Source organism: Cavia porcellus, unplaced genomic scaffold (genome assembly GCF_034190915.1).
Source record: "Cavia porcellus strain 051 isolate PalLab524CR breed Dunkin Hartley unplaced genomic scaffold, mCavPor4.1 scaffold_7, whole genome shotgun sequence".
Taxonomy (NCBI): Eukaryota; Metazoa; Chordata; class Mammalia; order Rodentia; family Caviidae; genus Cavia; species Cavia porcellus.
In genome coordinates this window covers 58,884,167-58,910,354 of record NW_026947490.1, presented here as the reverse complement: position 1 = coordinate 58,910,354, position 26,188 = coordinate 58,884,167, and the positions used below count along the sequence as shown (strand labels likewise).

The window sequence follows — 26,188 nt, the reverse complement described above, 5'->3', positions numbered from 1 at the left end:
TTCTTCCCCCTTGGGAAAGTTCATCTTTTGACATAAAGTCTTGCTATGTGGTTCAGACTGGCCTTACACCCACTATGTAACCTAGGCTGGTCTGGAACTCGTGAGGATCCTCCTATCTCAGCCTACTAGGATTACAGGTGTGCACCACCACATCTGGCTCAGGCCAGTGCTTCTTAACTGTTTTTCCATTGCTCTCCCCAAAAGCAGTCTTTTTAGGTCTTTCATTTCTCCTGATTGCAAATCCACACACTCTATAATGCTTTGGACCTGGAAGTGTATGGTCGCTCAGTAAGGTACCCTTGGAGCCAAGATCCCACAACACAAAATATCAAACATCCCTTGGTCACCCTCAAGAATTGCTTTTTCCTTTGGAGGCTTGATTTCTCACCTCTGCTGAGACACATGCTCTGGATGTCAAAGCATCTTCATGCAGATATCATGAAGCATTTCATGAGAGGGAAGCCTCCAGGTTCTTTCTTGCAGGAGGCCAACCTCAGGCTGACCTGTGTCCTAGAAAGAAGGGAGATGGAACAGAGCTGTGGTTAAGTCTTTGCCTCCACTTCTGCACAGTCAACTGCCCTCTCTTGTTAATTCTGCAAGGACTAGAATAGAATAACAGTTAAGGAAAATTAGAGAACATCTTCCCATTTGCTATCCAGGATTTTATGTTACTTTTGAGAATTGTGTATAAATTGACCCTCAGAGAGTGTGTCCCCATCTAAAGCTGGATACACACCTGTGGTGGATGATAATTTGAATTTGGACCACTAGTCCAGCCCCTGAACTCATGAATACATTCCTAAGTGGACAAAGCATATGACAGAGGTAATGACAAATACTTCATCTCAGGTTGATGTGTGGCTGTTGACCTGATACATCTTAAAATTGAAAATTTTCAGGAAAACATACTTGTTTCTGCCCTTCCCACCAGATACCAACTCATGCCTTCCATGCCACCCATGCCTTTCATTGTCTGTTTGTCTCAAAATCATACAACCTTGTGGTTTCTTCTGCCAAAGTAAAGATTTTCACACATTCAATAGTGAAGGCTCCCACTGAGGAAGCCTGAGGTCACCATGGTTTCTCCCATGCCCAAACTCTGGAAGCAACTGTGATCTGATACATGAAGAATGATTTGACCCCACAACTTCTGGCTCGATCCCTGGGTGTCTGAAAACTATAGCACCACCGTATTTACATTCTAAAATAAAAATCATCTCATCTCATAACTACAAAGAATGTAAGAAAAGAGGTATACAGTAAATCAATCTCTACATTACTAGTTTTCTCAACAAATGAGAGAATTGTATTTTATCTACAACCCCAATCAACGGTGTCAAGAAGAGTCACATTTTATATTTCACTCCCCACCCCAATTACCTCAGAACTAGAATTCAGTTATAAAATCTAATTCTAACTGCTGCAACTGCTTATTAAAAGCCATTTGAAAGACACTCTACCCTTCCTGCAAGTACAGACCTTTCCACTATGTTCCTTCTTCCTGCCCCATCATGCTCTTTCCAAAGTTATAAAATCGAAATGAACTACTCATGTACCCACAACTATCCAGAATTATCTTTGGCTGTGATCCTCTTCAATCTCTTCCACTCCCACGGAAGTATTGGCCAATCATTCTCATTAACTATCATCTTGTACAAATTAAGTCATCAGCTAGTGGAGCAGGAGAATTTGACTCCTTGAGACTATGCATTTCATTTATCAAGGGTTAATGGAAATGCTTTTGTTTCCTGAAAGAAGAACTCAGTGGAATTTCCACTATAGTAGAACTTCACTATTAGATATTAATGCTCTACAGACACAGTGTGAATTGACTGATTTTATAATTTAGCAATTATAATATGAAAACTCAAAACTATATCCCAAGAGTTACTATACTGAGCTTATTTCGGTGAGATGCTGTGATTGAGTTTTAATTGCAGGGAATTTGGAATGGGGACATATATTTGTTAGACACAAAATTTCACTTATGGGCAAATTGCCTCTGTAATAGGATCCTGCCTTCCTTGTTCAAAATATCCCTCCTTTCTCTTCCAGCCTTCTCTGACCCTCTGTTGTAGGGGATTCCAATTAGGCTGGGAAAACTACTAAAATGAGCCAAAGGGTCAGGGGAAATGAGGGAGAGGTGAGACAAAAAGGGAAAGAGAATAAAAGACAGAGGAGACTGGAGAGCATTTCCCATACTTCACCCAGAGGGGATCTTTTGCCAGACATTGAATTTCACTCCAAGTAGTTTTAGCAAGTATGGGTCCTCTTCACAGGGTACCTCAAGGGATTTCCTTTGGAACTTTAAAATACTTTGCTAGTACAGAATTTCACAGCTCTGCTACAAACAGGAATCTGATATTTATGATTAGCACTTTTACAGAAGCTCCAGGCCACAGACTGTCTATGATCACAAGCAAAGGAAAAAACAGTCGCAGAGTGCCAGTGTATTGTGCTGCCCTTAAGCCATGCTTCCCATCTGGACCACACAATCAGCCCAAGAGTCTTGTTACAGGTCCCTTGTTATAGGTACAGTGCTTCTCTTCCTTAAATCAGAAGTTTCTTGAAGGCAGGGCCTGTATTTTATTCATTTACATATTCTTCACAGGGACCAGCAAATTTTACCATAAGTCTGTAATAAATGTTTTATAAGCTAAAGACTGCTAGTACATTTTATGGTAATCAGCACAGGAGTCAAAGATATCAAGCTATCTCAACCAAGGTACTTAGTAGGCAATCCTCTGACAGACTTCTGTGGATATCACTGGAAAAGACAGATTTTATTAGACAATAACTGTCCCCACACAAACAAAAGCATAAGATGATTCTGGGTAAAGTGAGGTGGTGAGAAGAGAGACATAGATAATAACGTAAGATTGTTTCTCACCACTTACTTGTAGCTCTCTGCCCCAGCTTACCAGGAAGTTGACATTTCCCTCAGGATCTCGGATCCTGGAACGCATGATATCTGACTGAAACAGGGAAGGAGTGGAAACACCAGCCTCCCACTCACTCTTTGCTTGGTTACAGCTGACAGGAAATCGCTTTAACATCCTGCTTGATATCCCGTTTATCAAAGTAGAGGACAAAACATGACGCTCTGAAAATATTTGGCCTTCTGCAGATCTTGAATGAAGGCTGGGAAAAACTCTCACCCAGATGGACTCCGAGTTAGTTTAAAGAGAGTTCACTCTCCTTGTTTATTTCTCCTTCTTCCAGTGTTGAATGCTCAGGAGAGTAACATCACGGATGTAGGAGGTAAACTTGCCAAAGGTTGACTGAATACTTAAAGACAGCAGGAAAATGACCAACGTAGGAATGCAGATGTAACTGGAAACCCCGTCCTGGGGCTTCAGGTAATGTTCACTCAGGGTTTCTTGAAGGTTTAGGAGGCAGATTAGCAAAAAGATATCTGAAAACTAAAATAGCCGTGTGTTTTTCCATATCTTCCAAAGCATAATTCCTTTAAAAACCCTTGTCTACAAACTAAGAGGCTATGGGAAGAGGTGATTCTTGTCTCTTTCCTTAAACACGTTGACTGAAAAATACCTATGCATATCTTTTGATAAAGCACAGGTGAAAAATAGTTTTTCTTCCCTTTGCAAAGGCAAGTAAAAATAAAACAAAGTAAAACCCCCATCACTCTGTGACTTATCACAGTACCCATTTGAAGTTGGTGGCAGGACAAGCCTAGGACCCAAGGAGACAGAAGCCTCCAGTCTGGAGTTGGCAGGAACTCAGAGGGTCATCCCACAGAGTGGCTGGGCACTCTCAAGGCTGGGTATGATAAATGGCATGCCCCTGCTTACAGAAGCTTAGGGATGCCAATGGTCGCAGTTGTATTTGGAGCAAACTCAGAAGGGCAACATTTAGTGAGATCCAGCCTCAAAGGTAAGAGTAGAGAGCAAGAATTTCATGAAGTTTCCACTTGCCATTTCAGCAAGGCCGAAAGAGATGCAGGGGAAGCATCTAAACTTAGCTCTAGGGGCCAGAGAAAAGGTTTTGCATTTCTTTTACAAATTTTAAACACTTAGGCTCCCCTCAAATGATACCAGAGGCTAACATCACAGATATCTTTGTGTGGATCAGACCAAGGAAAGGTAGCGAAGAATTCCCAGAACACTTCCAATCACTCAAGAAGCCAGTTTCCTGTTCTGCTCTTGTAAAGGACCAGTCACCTCATCTCCTTGGTCCTGAAATAGTCGTCACTGAAAGCACCAGCAAGCTGCTGAAGCTCTGCAGCAGTGAGTGGGGCTCACAGAGCTATGCCCATGACCTCATTGTCCAGCAGAGGAGGACACCTAGCCACATGCCACCCCTAAAATGACAAGCAGTTTCCAAAAGAGAAAAAAGCAAAGGCATAGTATGAAAGCACCTAGTAGGATTCCTTTAAAAATGTCAGTGGTAGAGAAATTAAATGTGTACATAAAGGTGCAAAAGAGTGTATTTTAAGATGAGATGGTGCACTTTTGAGTATTTTAGTGAGAGATTGGCATTTTGCATTCAGTAGTCAATGCTTGCTGGATGCTTTGATGCTATTCTTTATGACACATTAAAATTACTCTAACCCGCCTACCTTACCTATAAATCTAATCAACCTTAATGACTATTGTTTTAATAAATATTTGCTAACATAAAATTCCAAGATCATGTCTCTGGTATGCCTAAAACTAATTAACAATTTAATTTACCTTGAGTCAGGAACAAGTTCACTTCAGGACTTTTACAGTGAAGGAACAGTACAAAGTTCTTGTGCATGCCTTAACTCATTCTTTTAAAAGGAATGGAAACTCAAAGTCAGAAATGACTCTCTACAGGCAAAATTTAATTTTAATGCCCACTTTTTATATGTTGAAAATGATTAACAAATTCTGATTGAGGTCCATAAAATATACGGGTATAGACATGGACCACCGAAAAAAGAAATACTGAAAAATAGTATTTATTGGCTTCTGAGGCCTAAGTGTTCCTCAACTATTTATGACACTTGAGTTTTTCTTACTTAGTGATAACAGTAATATTGAGCATTTTAAAGGAAAGAAATTTGAGTAATTTTTTCACATATTTTTATATAAAATATGTATAGATTATTAATCCCCTTAATGGTTTCCAAGGATGCTAACAGTTCATTGATAGCCACTATGTTGGGCTACATAAATGACATCAGTGCTTCTCCTCTTTTGTATCTATAATCTTTGCCATGTGACTTTGTTTCTCCCACTCACTGTTAGTCTTTCTTCCTAGCTGAGTGTAGTATCTACAAGATCACCTGGCAACCAGCACATCCCAGACTCATGAAGAATCTCAGGCAAAGCAGCAGAGCCAATTACACGTGTCCAGGCACACAAGAGACAGCAGGCTGCTGGCCCAGATGACTGAGGATGATGGTTTTTGTGTTGTGTTGTTTTGGTGCTAGGAACTGAACCCAGACTCTCATGGCTGTTCAGTTATGTTCTCCATTCCTAGGATTAGGGTTATTCGTTATGCAGTAATACTGTGGCAATAAATAAGTAAAATAGCTGAAATGACTCCAATTATCAAATAGGTATACTCTTTGCAGCACACTCAATTTTCTTGCCTCCGTGCTCTACTCAAAAACTCCTTCCTGAAAAAAAGATGACAGATGCTTCCACTTCTACACTTGTGTAGCTAAGTAATCAGAGGGGCAAAAATTACACAGCCATTCAGGTAAGTGCTCCTGGAGACTGGTGGCGCCCTCTCAGCCACTCGGACACAGCTGAGGGACCTCATTCCTTTGTCTCTGGTTCTATTTCCAGCTTCTCTTGTGCTCTTCAAGCTCCTAGCCACCTCTCTGGGGTCATCTTCATTTAGAGATACCTCTGGCTCCTCTTTTCCTTATAACTGCAATTGAACATGGAAATCCATTTATCCACAGTCCAATTTGGAGAGACGGTTTATTCAGGAAAAAAACAATCTGTTCGCAAGCCATTGTAAAATGATTATAATCCTTTCTTCACATCTGAATGTAAATAGGTTATCCCAAATGCATAACTTATTTTTGCTATTATTCTCCCTTAATTATCTACTTCCCATGGAAACAAAAGCAGAAATTTTCATTAATTCCCCCAAAATTTCTTTTATCCATCCTAGATAAAGAACTTATCCCTGCAGTCCTTTCTGCCTATTTGTGAAAAATCTCTAATCTTGAGCCCAAAGCTAGATCTGTTATATGCAAAGTTCTAGGGAAGAGGCCCCGCAATTTGTGTGGTTATAATAATCAAGTGAGTTTGGCAAGTAATGCTAACTTGAACTCTTGTCCTCCGCTTGGTTGCAGATCACGGTCTCTTGGGGAGTGTTGAGAAGTCCCCATGCCTGTGCCTGCTCCCCGCTCCATGTTCCAATTTAATTGGAATGGAAAAAGGCCGGGACAGCTGCACTATTAAGAGCTCCCGGGGTGATTCTAACGCATAGCAGCGTTTGAGAGCCAGTGGTTCTGTGTAATACCATACATCCACAGGTGTGCAGGGAAACACTGCAGGCCATCCTGGGGGTGGCGATTACAAAACACAAAGTAACTGGCATACACATATTTCCCTCGTGGCAGTCCACCTGCAAACAAATATAATGAAGGTCATTTCCCTTTGAACATAAGAAATAAATGAAGATTTGGGGTTTTCTTCTTGCATCTAGAATAATCTTCCAAATTGGGGATGGTGGACGAAGAAGGGAGATGAAAGAGAACAGAGGAGATGGATCATGCAGTACCTGGTAAGAAATCTACCAGACATACCTAGGAGAGACTGGAATTAATTATTTTAAATTTAACTAAAAAGAACACCTCCAAGCCACACATTTTCAGGCCACAGTAGTCTTTTTATGTATTTGTTTTCTAGAACACACCTAATGTTACACACGAGCCTACTGGAGAGCGGGGCAGACTGAGCAGGTAGAATCAATTTCTACAAATTTAACACATTCAAAATGATTCCATACAAAGCGTATCTCTGGACAACTAATCTCTTCGTTAAGGTCACTTTTTCATGTAAGAATCTCTCTCTCTCTCTGTCTCTCTCTCTCTCTGTACCAGGGATAGAACTCATGACCTCGCGCTTGCTAGGCAGGCACTTATGCTGCTGAGCCCTGGCCCAAGGTCACTTTTTCAATACCCTGCCCTTGACTCTCAGTGTCCTCGAACTGGAGGAGGAGAGGACAGTGCAGAATCCATGTCTTCTCCTGGCCCCTCAATGGCCTTTGCTAACAGGGCCTGCTCTGATCTGATTCCTACTCTACTCATCTGGCCACTAATATAGGTGGGCTTGTGCCATCTGCTCTTGAAAAGTGACATTCTGGCTTCTGTGGGTGGAGTCCATTTCCTCAACCCTCAGCCTCTACCCTTAGGCTCCCTCCATACTATATGAACCTTCATTCGGACCCTACCTCCTGAGTACCACCTCAGGGGGTACACAGAAATGCCTGCATTCCCTGGCCCAGAACCCACTATGCCCTCTGCGCCCATGTTTCTAACTCCTACCCTGAAAGCCAAGGTCTTCTCAGGTGTCATTGTCCTTTGATGCCCATCCACTCACCTGCTGTATTCAGGCCACTTCCTTCCTACCTGGACGTTCCCAAAGGGCTTCTTCCTTCTTGTCCCCACAACCTAACACCTGCTGAAGTGACAGGGCTTCTTCTAACTCGCCCTCCCTGTTTCTTCTCTCTGACCAATCCCTGTCTTGTCTCTAATGCAGAAAGTGTGCAAGGAGAGAAACTGGCTTAAATATAAGAGAACATAAACCATGAACTGTCTCAAAATACCATTTTTAGCCTTCAAGATTGTATCCTACTCATCTTAGGGGGAAACTGTGCAATAAATACAGTTGAAATTGCCCAATATGTTGATTGCCACCTAGCTACATAATTTGTTAGCCCCAGTGCAAAATGCATGGGGAACCCCTTGTTAAGTCATTTAAAACACTGAAAGACAGCATTCAACCAAGCTCAGAGGCCTGCAGCAGTGCAGCCCTTCCAGCCAACCCTGAACACCACCATGATGCAAGACAACCTCTGCTCTGCCATCTTTAGACCTGCCAATGCTAATGGAGAAGGAAAAACCCAAAAGAACCAATGGGTAGGATTTTACATATGATTAATTACCAGATGCTAGGGAAAAGTTTTCCACATTATATAAAACAATTCTCTTATTTTGTGAAGCTTTTTTTTCAAAAATATTCATTTAGACTCTAAATTCTTCAACTTTCTACAACATCCTTCTTCTAATTAAAGAAAGGCTCTCTAATCTGATCAAAATTCAAAGCAGAATTGTGTTCCCCTTTTCTTATCCTCTTTCCCCCCTTCTCTTGGCTAGTGGGGATAAAGGATATAAATATTAGCCCACCTTTATCACCCAGCTAATTATAAGACTGATAGAGATTCTCCTTCATCTTGAAAGGTGTTAAACTCCCCAAATCTACTCTGAACACAACAACTCCTCTGACAAAATGGTGGCTTAATAAAAATGAAAATAATTTTTGACAACAATTTTTGCCAGTTTCTCAGTGGCCATTGGGGCTGGAGTACAAAACCACAATCTGTTCAAATTGCACTGCCTTTAAAAACCGCTCCCTTCAAAGCAGACTTGAGTGTGTTTTTTTAAAATTACTATGCTGCTAAGAATGTCTTCCAATCAGAACATATTATCAAAAGATAAATTTGCGGGGCTGGGGATTTAGCTCAGTGGCCTAAGCACCTGCCTTGCAAGCAGGCAGTAATGAGTTCGATCCCTGGTACCGATAAAAAAAAAAAAAAGATAAATTTGCTTTATAATACAAGAGAAAAGTTATTAAAAAAATGTGACTATTTTTTTAATTGTGTCAACAGTATATTTTAGGGAATATCTAACAGTATGAAGTATATGCAAATGACTGAAATATGAAGTTTATAGGAATAATTTGGGTTCTTTCAGCTACCAGAAGTTACTTCATTTGGGAACAAATTTTAATACATTCCAGGTTTATAGGTGTCAATATTAAAGACAATAAGTTTAGACAACTTATCCGAAGAGCAAAGTGTTTGTTATTTGATCAGCAAATAGAACGTGCAGGCTAGCGCAGGGTGATGATCACATGAGAAGACAGAATTAGGCGTCACCACCACACAAATGGCAAATACTACAGCAATAAGCAGCAATGCTGACAGAGGGATCAATGTACAATGAATCACAGGGGTTTATGTATTCATGGATGGCGTCTTCCCAACCGCCCTACAAAGGAAGCACTATTACCACATTCATTGTCTAGGTGAGGAAACTGAGGTGCAGGGAAGTCAGTCACACAGCCAGAATTCAAAGAGCCTGGTTCAAAGGTTTTCATTCTCATCCTCATGCCATTGGTCTCTTATCAGACAGCAAAAGACAAATCTAAATGCCAGCCCAACAGAACATAAGAGGATTCATGGCAGGAAACAAGGGAATAGATCTTTTGCAAATGAAAGGGATAGAGAAGGACAAGGGAAGGGGAAGTAAGAAGAGTCCAAATGCATCACTTAAATACCCACAATGAGTGTAAACATCATGTCATACACATGAATTAAATAATAACAACAACAATAAGACTTAACATGGGGAAGGGGATTTTAGAGGAGGAAGGAGACTGGGCAGTGGGAAGGAAAAAGATATTAAAAAAGAATCAAGCTGTTATAAGTGCATGTACTTACTCCCTAAAATGAATGTAAATTTCATGTACTGCAAACCTATACTAATGAAATTAATAAACATTTAACATGCATACTTAAAATTCACTTGGTTCAACATCTTTATTATTTCATGTTGAATCAACAGAATAGCCTGAAAATATCAGTCAGATGTACAAGCAGCCATCCCCAAAAGGACTGTAGTTAATAATCTGGTTCTTTACATGGTATTTTAGTGATAAACACCAACAGATTTGTAAATACTTGTTGCATAACTTCTTTTTGTAAACACGTCTCCTTCAAAACAATTTGACCATTCTATGATAAATTTAAATAAATTGACAAAAATAAATGGCTAGGAGTTTTGATTAGCTATTTTTACATTCAGTGACCAATGATTTATTTCCTACAGCGACTCACCAACTTGCATGTTTTCAATCAGGTGCTAAAAAGCACAGGAAAACTCCTAGGCTGCTCTCATTTTCCAAGTTAGGGATCAATCAAGTCACCCTGAGAATTGGGGTCAGCTGCTTTGCGAGGGATTTAAGTCATGACAGAGAAATACCCAGTGTAAAGCAATTAAGCCTGACCAGTCATGATGGCCATTTAATGAGCTTCCATGTGGCAGAAGGGAGTTCACTCTACCTGTCTCAAATAGGTTGTGATATGCCATAAAACTGGCGTAATAAATAATTTAAACACTGAGCACGGCAGCAGGAAGGCCTGCTTGCTGACTGCGTAGTACCTGACTGTACTGTCACAAGCAGAGACAGTGCTCGGTCGAGAGTTGGCCCACTGATTGGGTAACTAAGGGATGGAAACACTGTACCTCTTTTTATGGGAAAGAGTTAAAACAGCGGCTTGAGGATATTAATGCTTGTACTTAACACCCATTTACCGGGCACAATGGACAGCCTCTGTCTCCATGTCAGGCACCTAGAAGGCAAGGCCCCGAGATTGAATTAATGGTGAGAAAGGAGGATGTCCTATAATTACACAAGAAATCACATGCTCTGCCATTTAGCCAGCAAAGCCAAGAGGTTTCTGTAGAAGGTAAATTAACCCAGTGGGGATTGGGAGAATATTTCTGCACAAAAAGACTTCTTTATTCATGAGAATAATTGGATATTGAAAAACCATCATGTATTGTATCTTGATTTGAAACTGTCAAGTGATATGTGAAGCCCCCTCCCTCCCCATCCCCTCTTCAGTCTTATATGTTTTAGCTCAGCCAATTATGGAGTCCCCTCCTTGTAGTGATGCCCCGAGCCAGGGCCCACGACAGCTCCCAAACCACAGAGGTTGGGCACACAAACCCTCCAGCTTGAGAAGCCTGTCCTGATCTGCATTGTCCATCCAGGTCATTAAAATGACCCCAGGAAAAAAAAAGGAATAATAATATTTGGAGAAAAATTTAAAACACCCAAAGATAAAAGCGCAGGTCAGCATTGAAGACAGAAACATGAGCACCGGCTGAGGTGGCACCCTCCAGGAAGGCTGGAGAGGGTCTATTTCTACAGTTTCTACATTTGTGTCTCACACATTCTTCTCCCACATCCACATTCCAAATATATCATGTGGCGAGAAAACAGCAGACAAATGCAGTGGAAGTTCACAAGTTATGAGGTAATTGCATTAGCACATAGAGAAAAGGGAAAGTATGCACAAAATCCTGATTGGCGTTTCTCTCTTTAAAGGCATTATTTTCCAATACCTGAGCATGCCCAGAGGAGCTGTCTCTGAGCAGCTGGGAAACAGAACCTTTTTACTTCAGGGTTAGTGCAGGGAGCTCATTAGCACCGCTCTACCCTCAGCTAACCAGCCTTGTTTGCATATTGAAGCAACAGAACATGAAGGTGTTAAAAAAGAAGAATTGCTGCAGCTACTCCTGACTGACATGTCTATCTGGGCTCTTGTGTTTACAAGAGAATAACGAAGCTGCCCCAAAGCCCCTACTGGGCCTGATTATTATGCAGAGGCTTCTTAGATTATGTATAATTGATATCCTTTTTCCCTCCAGCTAACCAATGGCAGCTCTCAAGAGTAATGCTAATTCTCCTGCATCTTACCATCCAAGCAAACACTGGCAATTGCTATCTTTCTTTCTGCTTCATAATTTTTAAAGACCAAAAAAGTGACATTTACATTTTTTAGAAGCACAATAACTGCATGGTTGGTGTAGATTTTACTGCTTAATAACAATCATTGAATCAAACAGTGGAGAGATGGTATTCAGGACTTGCTTAGCCTCTGTGAGTGTGAATGTGTGAGTGTATTATGTGCCTGATAGAAATACACTGAACAAAGTCACTCTTTCCTAAAGGCGCAGTGTCGCCTCTAATAACGCCCTTTCATTTGGGCCAGGGGAGGGGAGCCCATGCATTCTGATCTGGTTTACATATGAAACACCTCCTAAGGAGCCACAATCACTACCATTTTGAAACAGACCCATGTCTTCTCCTCATCTCTCATGGGGTGGTTCTGTCGCACTGTACATCTTAGAAGTAAATTTTTGAGGAGGAACAGTAAAGATGAGTGACAAAACTGGGAAAGAAGAAGATAGTTTGGGTAGGGTGCATTTCTCATCTTTGTCTGTAGGCTGCCTGGGAGGGAGAGTTGGATAACAGGTAGACAGATGCATGGACTCTTTAGACTCCTGAGCCTGTACCATCCCCAGTGCAAACAAGCTGCCTATACGTAGGACAGCGCAGATCAGTGTGCTATGTGGCTATCCGAGTACGTCGACCTAAGCACGGCCACCGGAGGGTTACAGGGCAAGTAGTGCACTGGAGGGTGTCCAGAATACTGTCCTGGCAGCATAAGGTTTTCAGTCCACCTTCAAAGTCAGGCACAACCCTACATGACAACCATGGAGGCTTAGAACCAAATTAGAGTCATTCATTTTACAAACTTTGTTGAGCAGTTATTAGGTACCAGAAGTATCCAGAAGCTACTTATGAATGAGCAAGTCCAGGTTTCTGCCTCATGGATGTCACTGTCCAATAAAAAAAGAGAAAGAAAGAAACCATAGAGCAAGCCTTTGGGAAAAAGCAGAGATGGATACCCCAAAACAGAGGACCCACAGGATGTGTCAGAGGTCCGCCAACTACATCACCAACTCCTTCTCCAATCTGCGAGACCCAGGGGACTCGTCAGTGTCCAGAACAACTTGCTCTCAAAGCCTGGCCTGTAGGACATAGCACAGTGCCTAGGGAACAAGGCTGCTCCGTGCACAGCCTGGAATCAGCCTGACTCTGCTGTGAAAAGCACGATTCTCCTCAGCAGCCAACAGCTTCCCTACTCCTTTACTTATTCATTGTAGACTCTACATAAATTTTATTTTAAACTTCACAAATAACACTGCTGTGTGAGGTGAGGTTGCTCCATGGAGAGTGTGGACCTGAGGGCAAGGTAGAGAGCGACTCCTGTTTCCTTTTACCCTCATCGCTGATATTTACTAGATAATTCATAATGAATGATGGAGTGTCAGGTGAAGATCATAGATGGCTCAATTCAGCTGGATGGCCAAGGGGACAAAGCTAAATTATGAGGGCGAGTAGCTGTATTGTCATGCAGAATTACTCAGAGTATAATCCTTGTCCTGGGTCATAAACCACCCCCACCCCCAGATTCCTCGTGCTTATTCAACCCCTGAAGTTAAGAGCTGGCTCATTAATCTTAAACGTGAGGCTTACCAAGAGGCATGCACGCTGAGGGGCCTTTTGTGCTTTGCATAGCAGTACAGGAAAGCAGCCCATCCGGCATCCTGTGGTAGTTTCGTACCAGATATCGCGACATCTGCAGCAAACTAGAGATGAGGGTGACCCTTGCCTGAGACAGGTGAGCAGAGACCTCTTTGAAACCGGAAGGAGAAGCAGGTCAGACTGGCTGGTTTCCCCAAGCATAGCACATTCTTTTTGCAGGACTCCCTTCAGGGAAAGAAGAATAAAGGAAAAGCCTGAAGCTTGAAAGCTGCTTAGTTGCCAGTTTTACCCAATTCTCCATTATTCCCCAAAGTTCCCTCCTCCCTGTCAGCCAGGAGCCAGAGCTGCAGAGCAAATGAAATCTCAGTGGAGCCAGAAAGTTAAAGCCTTGGAGACAACTCTAGTATATGTTTCAGTATTTGTCACTTTGTCTTCTTTAACATTTTTGGTCAATGGCTATAACTCTGTGTTTCCTAAACAGAGATATCTGGATATTTTTTCTTTAGTTTGGGTATTCCTTTGTTTGAATAAACTTATTTAGAGCTATCCTACTTTGGCCATCCTTTTGTGGCTTTTATTGTTGTAAATTTTTTTGAATAGATTTTTTTTCCAGGTATGTTTTCTGTCATTATCATCAAAAACAAGATAGATTGTCCCTGATAAATTACAAAAAGGAACCATCAAATAGGCATAGGTGAGCTTCTGTCTGCTCCTTGTCTTCACTGAGTGGCACCAAAAAGATCATCAAAGCCTTTCTCCTTCCCTTACTATGACTAACAGAATGGGCTGGTTTGCTTCAGGACATTTCCCTGAAAACAGTGCTCACAGTTACTTTAGCATCTTCTCAAAGCTTCAAGAAGAAATGGAAGGAGAAGGCTGCATGCATTTTAACCAAACAGTTAAAAAATTAGTTGTTGTAACTATTGTACAAATTGCTCAACATAGAGCAGCAAAATAAATCAATAATCGATATGAGGACACTGCTCTGCTTGGTCTTGCTTTGTCATAGTAAACACAAGCCAACCTATCAAGGAATGGAAGCCAGCTATGTGTGTGGGATCAGAACAGCTCCACAGACCAAGCATCTACATAGTAGAGCTACCCAATTTGAAATGGACCAAATCCCTGCCCTCTAAGAGTGTCACCTTGCTCAAGAAGAAAAATTTGCAGACACAATGAATTGATAAAATGTGGACAGGAATTCAAAGGCTGTATGCAACCAGAGGAGAAAGAGCTTCGTATTTCTTAAAGGCCCTTAGGAACATTTCCCAGCAAAGGTAAAAAATGAGTGAAGTTTTGAAATCTGAGTAGGAATTTGCTATGAAAATCAATGAGAGAGCTGTGCTGGCACAGAGAACAGTACCTCAAAAGGTGAAGCTCTAGGTGTGTTGGGGTACGAACAGTTCCACAGTTATGAAAGGTGAAGAGTAACCAGGACACAGGGCCTGGGCCTGATGGGCACAGGAGACATTGGCCTCCACACTGTCAGCTGCTTCTCATGAAGACATCCTCCTGAAGATAGGTAGATATCCCAACACTGGAAGGTTGCTGGGGCTTTGTCGTAAGGTGAACGCCCTGTGTTTCAGAACTAGTCAGCTCTCATCAGACAGCTTTCCTGACCCAAAGGTTCATGACCTGGTGATCCCAACTGTTCCCAGTCTAGGCTAGACCTGGAGAAGACTTCTGTAACTGTTAATGGCTTTTCCCAGAGTTCCTTGCTCCAACCTTCCTAACGGTCTTTATCAGACAGAGTCCAAAATTCTGACTCAGATCATTCCAATGCATGAAACTATCTTCAGGGATATGAAGTCCTAATCTGCAGGGCTCGGGATGGCATTAAATTAACTTCTACAATATCAGTAAATGATAGTTCCAATTGAAGAAAGCAAAAATCAAGCCTGGTGATTTGACACAATGAGTCTCCTCTTTCTTGGTTGATGGATACTCATGTCGGGGTCTTAGAGCAGTAGCTTCAGTGACAAAATCTGGGTAAACATTTAAAAGTAATTATCTGGCTTTCACGAAGGTGCTGACAAAAACATGGTACATGTTTGTAAGAGTTCTCTAGATAGATAACTATACTACTAATTTCTCTTAGTTCATCTAAAAGAAGAACTTGTGCTGTCATTGTTTGATTGACCACTTTTGTGTCTAGATTTTGTAATCTGAACTAGTTCAGAGATAACAATATGCAATATATTAACTAGTGTTAATTCCCTACATTTTTCTTTTTTGAAGTTCTGTGTTATTTGTATCCTTTTTTTCTGTTTTGCTTTTTAAAATAAAATAATCCTTTGAGTGCTACAAAGTCCATGTTGCCATAATTCAAGAATGGGGTTTCTAAAAAATTACGTGCTCATCAATGGTACAATTCACACAACTTTGTTTGTATCAGAGGTTCTTTGTCAGGGATAACTTTGTCCCCTACGGCCATTAGTAATGCTCAGAGAAATCTCAGGTTGTTGAAACTGGTGGGAAAGGGTGTTCCTGGCACCATGAGGGCAGAGGCTAGAGGGTGCTGCTAACTATGTTCTCTGAATAACTCAAAGCCCTTCCCAACATAACTGCCTAGCTCAAATGATCACAAGTGCCACTGTTGAGAAATCCTGTTTTAAATGAAGGAAAATGGGTAAGGACCCAAGCAGTCCTATAGCGCAATATCAAATTTGTTTTTTCTGGAGAACTCTCAACAGTAAAAAGGATTAATAATTATATATAGTCTCAGGTACCTTTTAGCTACAAGCTAAAATATGTTGTCTACCCAATATGAAAAAATAAGTCTAGACAGAACTACACAAAGAGCCATAAGAAGCAGCAAGTAGACAAAGCCAAAACCCACAAGCCCATCCAAATGGGGTGCGCCATGGTAGACCCAGTCAGCATCGGGGAGAAGGCAGTGGTGTGATCTTGGCTACAGCATGTGATAGATACTACACTTGATTTTAGCCAAAATCCAAGAAGCAATGTAGCTTTCAGTTACTTCCTGGTTTACATGAAATGGGCTAACGACCCCCAATAACTGAAAATTTCCCCAATCAGGAAGTCTCTCTAGCATATGTAAATCATGTCACTAATTAATCCAAATCTATTTGGGTATAAAAATTTGTGAGAGTAAAAGAAGCAGTCCTACCACTGAGTATTTTCTAATTATTTTATTACTTGATGAAAAACAAATATCATCTATTATGAATTTGTGTGAGAGTTGCATAAACGTATCTCCATAGTCATTTATTGCCAGCTGTTAAAGAAAAACCAGCTGAGATTGAAAAGTATCCTAAAAAAATTTAGTTATATAAACTGTTTCTCAGTTAAAATACTTTAAGATTGGCTGGGGATTTAGCTCAGTGGCATAAGCGCCTGCCTTGCAAACAGACAGTCGTGGGTTCGATCCCCAGTACCAATAAAAAGGAAAAAAACAAACAAACAAACAAACAAAACTTTAAGATTTATTGACTTTAAGTATTGTTTGACTGGATAACATTATTTGCTGTTTGGGACTAAGTTTAGTATTTTATAAGAAACAATGGCATTTTTACAGCTTTCCAAATTATGATATTATAATTTTTGTATGTGAATTCCTTAATGTTTAACATTTGCAGAGCATAGAACATGGAATGATTTATGTACTTGGTTTTACAAAATCATTTCTAGTGATGTTTCTAGTCCTGCCTGCCACATTCATGAATCAAACCAACAAGAAAAATATGTACCTTTTTACCAAAAACTTGTTGTTTTGTGTTTTTTTTTAACTCTAAACACCCTACAAATTCTCATACATATCTCTGCAGCTCTGTCTACAAAGTCACAGCATAGGTATAGTAAGTACAATGAGATAAGCAGCTTGGACCTTACCATTTTTAATAAAAGTCTTGGAGAATATGGGGAAAAGCTATTAATATGTTTTTTCATGGGAATTACACATCTGTCCCCAACAATCATCGCTAATGAGAATCCTGTTTATTTCTGTACTGATCACAATAGTAACTAACATAGTTTATGGGAAACCTAAAGATACAGTCTTACAAACATACCAAATGTATGAACACACCCGCTACTATATTCAGTGTAGATTCAGCAATGAAAGAAAAGGCAGACACAACAGTAATCTGAGCAACTCTCTTGGGAGAGCTCCTGCGTTGTACAGTAGTGGGTACAAAGTGTCCCTGGGGTGAATGAAGGCAGTTTACCGGTTCCTCTCAATCATAATGTGTCCCTAAAGCAGAAGTGATGCTCCCAGAAGAGAAGAGAGCTGTGATATTTCAGCATATGGTGGGGCATGAGGAAGTGAGGGCAGCCTCACAGCTGGCCTGGAGGTCGCTTAGGTGACACAGAAGCAACCCTTTTTGGGGGGACTTGGCTATATGGTACCAGCACAAGGTGCTGGCAGGAACCATTTACCTGTATACTGATAAACACTATTTTCATGGAGTTCACTCATTTTTATGGACTTAACATGTTGCTATCTTTCAGCTCAAAAAAGCTTTTAAATGATAAGCCTCTGCAACATCAGCCACTGAGAAAATGTAGGTAGGCTTCAGCTTTTCCTCTAGTGTTTAACATGGAGACTTATCTTACCTGCTCTTTCCACTATGTGATATGAAACATAGTATTAAACAGTTCTACCCATCCTTAGATTAACACCTTGTTCTGGTAAGAATTCCCAATAACATGTGAGTATTAAAGTCAATGGGAAACTTAGGGTGAGCATTTTTGCAAATCTTTCTGATCATTCAAGAATTCTTGGGAATATTGGATTTTTATCATTTGGCTGTGATACAACCTCTTCTGAGATCAGACGAAGATTCAAAATGAAATTTGAGTTTATTCTTTTTTGCCATATGTTGTTCATTGTTTGTGTTTGCATTGGTATATGTTGTATTACACAATAATCAAATTCATCTTGAGCAACTGGTGCATCTACGTATCATATCTCAATCATTTTTACTTTTCTCGCCCTTCCCTCTCTCTCTATCCTTTAAAAGTTAACCAAGAGGACTGGGAACGTAGTTTAGTAGTTCAGTACTTGCCTCACTTGCACAAGGACCTAAGTTCAATCTCCAATACCACAAAACAAATTAATAAGGAAATATGTCTCCCTCTTTAAAATTCAAGCAAAACGACCTTATAATATTTCTGGGCATGCACACTACTACTATTTATAGTCATCTTTTGGACATTTTGCTCCCCACTCCCAGACAAAAGCAGTCAAGTTTTTTCCAGGAACTGCTGTAGCTTTAGATTTCCTGCCACTCTTTCTCACACTGCCAATTCAAAGTGCCTTGACATGGGGCTGAGGATTTGGCAAGTGCCTTGCAAGCAGGCAGTCGTGAGTTCGATCCCCAGTACCGACAAAAAAAAAAAAAAAAAAAAGTGCCTTGACATACTTCAGGCACAATGCAAGATGGTTTGGTAAGGAATAGGAAGCAAAGTCAAAGGAACCATGTGGCCCTGGGTTTTTTTTCTTCTTGTCTTTAATATCACAGGTCAGTCGCTGAGGGGTGAGCACTTCTGGATACAAAGCTGAGAGGTAGATAGAGATAGACCATTCCATGGAGATTACACTTATTCCAAATCTGTCATATATTCCTGGTCATGACAAAGACCTGGTGTCTGCCCAGGTTTAATAGCAGATTTTCAGAAGGTGCCACAGCTCACAATAGCACCACTGCACTTCTCCTGCTAGCTCCCAACCCTGGCCCTCCCAGTCACACTGCCATCCAGGCCTCATGTTCTTTGCTTATATGCTTGGCCCTCTCTTAAAGGAAGGTCTCCCAAGGTTAAGCCCCTGGAATGCGGGGCCTTGGGCACCAGTGTGCGTGTCTGGCTGGATGCACAGTTGGTGGAATTGCTGACCAGGGAAGGTAGGAAAGGAGCCTCCACTTCTGCCAAGTTAAGGAAAAAGACTGCGCCCTCCTACGAGGCTAGTAACAGATCTGTTCTGGGCTCTCTGGAACACCACCAGACCGGTCTGAATGAGTGACAGCCATGACATGGGAAAATTCCCCTGGGTTGTAAATTTCATGAACGCAATACACTTGGGTCATTTGCTAAATACCACCACCACCACCACCACCTCTGCCCAGCCTCCCTGTGCTTCTCCCCAACACCCCGCTGCTGTGGAAGCACAAGATGAATTCAAGTTTAGCACAAAAACAAAGAGAGGCCAGGTGCAGGCTGTGTTGTTGAAGCAATACCTATGCCACAGTTACTGCTAGGGTGAGGTTTTTGTCCTGCATTGTGTTTTGTTTGTTTTTGTGGGAAGATTAGTCACTGTGTTCCCAGCTAGCCTCAAACATGGGCTCAAGTGATTCTCCTGACTCAGCCTCGTGAGTAGCTGAGATTATAGATAGGTGCCACCATGCCTTGCTCTCTGCATGTATTTTTTTAATATTGATTCACTACTCTCCTGAATAATTCTATAATTTGGATAAATCCTTGCATTACCAATTAGAGCCCAGTGAGACTGAATCACTTGCTGGAGGTTCTGAGCCAATCTGCAGCTGGCCTCTAATTTAAGCCCGGGTCTGTTGACTCCAATGCTCAAGACTTTTATTACTGTACTAAAACATTTTTAGCCTTTGTTTCCTTTGTCTGCTCCAAGAAGCAGTAACAGGGGTTTATTAAAGTAAGCAGAAAGCAGTGATTTGTAAACGCTCGGCCCTAGAAAGTCAAAGCAGAACATGTTCTCGCCTTGGAGAGGCTGCTGTGGGGCCGGACGCAGCCGTGAAACAGCTGGGGAGGTTGCTTCAGTAACTCACCACAGCTGCATGCTTTCTCGCTCTCTCTCTCTCTTCCCCTCTTTTTTCTCTTTGGCTTTGCCTGTTTAGATTAACACATGGAAAATGTAATGAAATCCTGTAAAGAGAGGAGTGAAAGAATCACAACAGAAGCTGGGTTCCTAAGTGCCCTGAGACACAGTGACAGACAAAGGCTGCCTGGGGCCAGCAGTGGGGATCCCTGTGAGTACTACATGCCACACACAGCCTCTCTGACATCACTGCATTGCTTTGAGCCATGGTCCTGACATCCAGCTTTAGCGAGAGGCTGTGCCTGGACACTGTGCCTCCATGCCAGTCAGGATTAGCATGGCATGGGGAAGCCATTTAAAACAACAATTAAGAGCAGCTAACAATCAAAGACAGCTTTGTAGCCGGGCATAGTGGCTCCCGTCTATAATCCCAGCATTCTAAAAGGCTGAGGCAAGCAGATCACAAGTTCAAGCCCAGCCTGAGAAACCTAGTGTGTTGGCAAGACCCCATCTTGAAATAAAAAATGAAAAAGGGCAGGAGCCACAGCTGAGTGAAAAAGCTCTGGTTTCAATCCCCAGTACCATCAGCCCCGCCACCCCTGCTTCAAAAAAGACAACTTTTAAAAAATGTCTGCCTTTTAAGGAATTTTCCAGAAAGGTCACATTTCTAAGAACCCATTATACCCCTAGCTTCATGTTACAGGTCTGACACTGTTTCTGTGTACACATGTCCAGGACTAGGTCCTGGGTGGCCAAGAAAACAGTCTGGCTGTCAATTGCAGGCTTGGCTTCACCTGATTCCTAAGCCTGACCTTCCCAGCCTTATAGAATGTCAGAGCCTGCTCCAGCTCATGGGGATTTGGGAAAATGTCTCCCTAGTTTGGTGACAAAAGTTCTAAAATACCACCACTGTGTCTGTCTGCTTATCTATCTATTGCTACATAGCAAAACACTTGAAGACTCAGGAGTACAAAACAATACCTGCTTGTCTGGTCACTGCTCTAGCATTCATAGGGAAGGCGGGGTGCAAAGCTGGTCTCTGCCCAAGTGGCACTGATCAGAGCGCGGTGGCCTCTCCCACATGCCTGGACACACCTGGGGTGGTCACTGGCTAACATAGCCTTCACTTTTCAGGTGAAAAGGGACTCTTTTCATGATGCCAGAAGCACCCCAAGTGGCAGAGCAGTAGCTATGGTCTCTCTCTCTCCAAATTCATGCAATAAAACATTTAATGCTTTACCCAGCCAAGCAAGTCACAAGGTCAGTCTAGATCCAAGTTTGGGAAAATACTCTTAACTCTTAGGGGAGGGACCTGAAACGTGCATGCACAATTTAAATCCATCCTAATGTGCTTATAGTGGCAGGAAATGCCCTCTGCTGCACATATCAACATTTTTCAGTTGTGACTTCAATATTTTTGATGGACACTGGTCACTCTGCTGGGCCTGGAGTCTGTGTTGAGCCATAGCCTGTAGGCTTCTGGGTGTCACTTCCTGGATCCTGGAGAACAGCTGTACCCTTAGGTTCCAGTCAGAATCTTGTTACAAACAGAAATATATTCTAGTTATGACAAAAAAAAAAAAACTCCTTTTGTCTCTCCCCTCATAAAATATGAGCCTCAGACCTTAAAAAGGCCACTCAACAAATGTTTCCTAGGCTCTAGGCTCTTTTTCCTATATCACTAGATACTTAGGCAACTTCTGGTCTTTTGGAGAGATAGACATGTTCACAGGTAAATTGTATTGTAATAATTGTGCTACAAGAATATAAATAACAAATTGAAGAGCTCACACTGCTGGGAGAAGATTGACCAGAGGGAATATTTAAATAGGATTCTGGAGGATGAATAGAAATATACTAGCTGAAGAAGGAAGAAAATGGGCTTTCAAGTAAAAGAAATGGTAGGTAAGGTTATATTAGGAATCATGGTCATATTTAGAAAAATCTAAGCCTTATTTCAGGTGACATGAGGATGGAACAAGATGAGATATGGAAGACATCTCCAAGAAGATTGGTGTCTACCAGCATCTAGAACCCAGCTGCTAGCTGTCCCAGAGATGGCTGCACCTCAGGGTCATGGGGAGGTCATCCCAGATGGATGGAGCAGGATGGCTTTGGAACCTGTTCCTCTGGACCAGCCACAGTAGGAAGTGGTACAGTCGTCCACCCAGCAAGTCCAAAGTGGGGAATAGGGAGGGGTTATACTTAGACCTTGAAAGTGACTCCACCACAGCATAGAGTTCAGGACAGTGGGGAGAGAGTCAGAGAACAGGGATAGGGCGTCATCCAGGAACACGGATCTACTAAGAAGATCCAAGAGACATTACTACAAAAGAATCACCCGTATTTTCCAGGGACGAAGACCAGCTAAATAGAGCATAGCAATGAAGGAGAACACTGAAATTTCTAGAGATGAAATGAGTAGACATTAATGTCTTTAGCCAAGCTTCAGCACTGAGAAGAGAGTACTTTTGAGGACAGTGAGATATGTGGGACTTAGCCCAGCATGGACATGTTAGACATGTGGATCTGAAGTTTCAAAATCAGGTAAAGAACCTTAAACTAAAGAAATCAACAAGGAGATGGGAGCAGAAACCAGAGATGTAACTAAGTTTTCCAGGGACCATGCAGAGAAATAGTTCTCCAACTTTAAAATACAGGAGAATCACCAGGAAGGTTGTTAGAAGGTGCATTCCCAGGGACTCTGATTCAGGAGGTCTGGGATGAGGCTGAGATGAGGACCTGCAACCACAAGTCCAGGACCATGTTCTGAGAATCACTGATGCAGAGAAAGCAGAAGGAAAAGTACGAGGCAATTCCTGAGATCATCAGTAGGTAAGAAAAGCACAGATGGAAAAACCAATAAACAAAACAGATATGGGCTGAATTACATCCTTTCAAAAATTTTTTATTGAAGACTTTACTCCAAACTCAAAATGTGTCTATATCTTTAAAGATGTTATTAGGGAAAAATAAAATCATGCATATAGGCCCATATGACTGATATACCTATGAAGAGAAAAAATATGAACATAAATAACTCACACATAAAAGGACAGGCAGGTCAAGACAGCAGAGGACAACAGCTCACTACAATTCAAAAAGAGACTTCTGAGGAAAAACCAACCCAGCTGACACTTTGATCTGGGACTTCCAGCCTAATAAACTCTGAAGACATACATTTCTATTGTTAAGTCACCCAGTCTGTGTGCTGGGACCTAAAATGTCTTCCAGAAGTCTCATATACTCAGAGATGGAGCTTTCAGAAGGTGGTTAGATCATAAGAGTCTAATTTCACAGTGGGTTAATCCATTGATAGACTCATAATTTGATGGTAATATTGGGCATAATGGAAACTTAGGAGGTAGGAACTCGTTAAAGGGAATGAATCATGTGACATTGGGGACTATACCTTGCTTCTAACTCCCTTCCTCTCGGGCTCTTTTCCTTTTTCTCTGCTTCCTGGCTGCCGTGAGGTGAACAGCTCTCTTCTGCCACCCCTTCCACCATGGTATTTCTGCCTTGCCACAGCCTAGAAGTAATGGAGCAACCATACCATGGACTGAACCCTCTAAGACCATAAGCCGTAATAAACCTTTCCCCCTGTAAATTGGCTTTCTCGGGTATTAGGTAATAACAATAAATACATGAGTAATACATTATAGAAACCTAAGACAACTAATACATAAGCTAAGATGGAAAGACATAAAGGTTAAAAATAAAATTGAAAGGAAGTGGGGCTGGGATATAACCTAGAGATACAGCACATGCTTAACATGTATAAGGGCTTGGGTTCCATTTCCAGCATCAAAAATAAAAAATAAAAAGTGAATAAAAAGAAAGTACAGAAAAAAGGTAAGGGAAGCAGTGGTCCAAAATATCTGACTCTACAGAGATATCAAAGATAATGGGACCAGAAAGTAGGAAAACTAGTAAGTTCGACCAGCAGCAGCAGGATGAAAAGGTAGAGCACAGATTACCATAGTTCACGGAAGGACTTGACCTTGAGGAATCAGGTAAGTGTAGATGCTGCTTTCCAAAAGGGCAGCTGTTACAAGGTTAGCCTTAGAATAGCTTTTGAGTAAAGCTATTTAAAGGGAAATATTTTTAAGATAGAGAAATTCAATACAATTGAAACCAAAAAAAAGAAACCAGCAGATAAAATTATTCTGATGATTTTAAATCATTTTAAGGCAACCAGAAAGTTAGGAAGAAGCAGGAGTGCCAATTTAGATGAAAAAAGAAAAGGAGAAGAGGGTGAAAATGAGGAAGAGAATAATGAGAAAAGGTACAAGGAATGTGTTACACTTTTTCCAATGTGGAAGAAAAAAAGATGGAGAATATAAGAAATTCCAAAGGGACTACTGGGCAGAGTGGGAGCTCATAGTGTCTCTAAAATAGTATGTTCCTAATAAAGGTACCACTGTCAATGGAGTGAGCTGGATGTTGCAATTAAGAAGATTTTGTTTAGATTAACTGATATGTAAGATACATTGAATGAGAACTGTGTACTTCTAATTATGTGGTATGGGGCAGGGACCATCTACTTTTATCCAACTTACAAAATACACAGAGACAGTGCATCATTCCCTTTTCATCTGGAATCTACCATCAGGCTTCACAATTAATTACTCAGGCAACATAATATGTACTTAAAATATGAGGGTGTGAGACAGGAGGTAGAGAAGCCAGGGCCCCTGAGAACTTACAGCTGTTTCGTGCAGGTGAGACAGGCTTTTGTGTTTTTGGGTCACAGCTATCCAGTGAGTTTCTTATACATGTCACAGTGGTCACTGGTAGTAACAGAGAACACAAAATGTCTAAGATACAATCTCTGATCTTATACAGTCATTACATCGTGGCAAAAAAACAAGTCACAGTCATTATCACTGTCACCCTAAAGGCAAGCATGCAGTGGAGACACGACTTCAAATGAGGTCAAATGAGGAGTCCTCAGATCACAAGAACCTGATGGCAGACCAAAAGGACAGGAAAGTAGGAAGACGGAGACTCCCACATGGGACACACAGAAACACACCTAGCAGTTGGATCAGTGACCAGGACAGCTGATCCTGCAAGACCCTAGGCACTTGAGGCAGGAGGAGGGAAAGATCAAGCTGATAGATGAAGTTGGGAGGTAAAACTTGGAGGTTTCCTTACTGCTAATGGGGCTTCATCTCTGCAGAGAGGTAGGAGAGGCTGTTCTCACCATGCAGGGTTGTAAAGGGCCATGGAGAGAACAAGGAGGATCCACCAGAAAAGGAGCTCTGGGGATGGCAGTTTAAGCATCCACAGAAAAGGAGCCTAAGAAGCAACCTGGATGGCAGAAGGAACTGAAGGATAGCTGGGGAAAGGGGCATCTAGGAGAGAAAGGAGGAAATAATTTAAGGAAGTTAAATGTCAATGAAGATAAGGATTGGAATCTTTCCGTTGCTTTAGCAAATATACACACTAGATCCCTTAGCAAATGCACCCTTAGGAGTCTGGTGACAACTGAGTGGTGGATTCCCACATGGTCCCCACATTTTCTCTGAGGCTGTCATGCCACAGTCACCACAAAGAGCCCCCAAATAAACTCAGCCACTTCGTGATCTGAGCAGATCACTCTCCACAGATGCATCATCTGACTCACAGAACACAGGAAACGATCCTATCAAAAATGATCCAATAAAGAATATTGAATATTCAATTAAGAGTCACAATTTAGACAAAAACTTGAAGAGCACTCAGTGTAAACGGGATTTTTATTAATCTAAAAAGTGCTGACATTTCCATTTTGGTCTGTATTTACCCAGATTTTCTTGGTGCTGATTCAACTACGAAACTTTCCTGGGAATGGAACGGATACTGGTGAGATGTGTTATTTGTTCATTTGTTTTGATTTTTTCTTCAAAGAGTACTTGCTTACACTGCTTTTCTTCTAGGACCAGGCTCTGAACCCAGAGTTCTCTCCCAGGAAGCCACCTCCTCTGCCTTAAGCACTGCTGACTGAGGTAAAGCCCACTTCTTTTCTGAGCACTTTACCTGTCTCCAGGGCAGATTCCTTTTGCTTTGTGGCAAAATGAAAAGGGCCAAGCACCAGGAAACA

At 41.6% G+C, this 26,188-nt stretch overlaps 1 long non-coding RNA gene across 1 annotated transcript in view; it reads right to left on the bottom strand.

Annotated features, from left to right (window-relative positions):
• LOC134476991 (uncharacterized) overlaps positions 1-26,188 on the bottom strand; it is a 111,627-nt gene that overhangs the window by 33,316 nt on the left and 52,123 nt on the right. Inside the window, exon 2 of the long non-coding RNA XR_010048854.1 lies at positions 389-510. This is a non-coding gene — a long non-coding RNA (uncharacterized LOC134476991). The remainder of the gene's footprint in view (positions 1-388; positions 511-26,188) is intronic.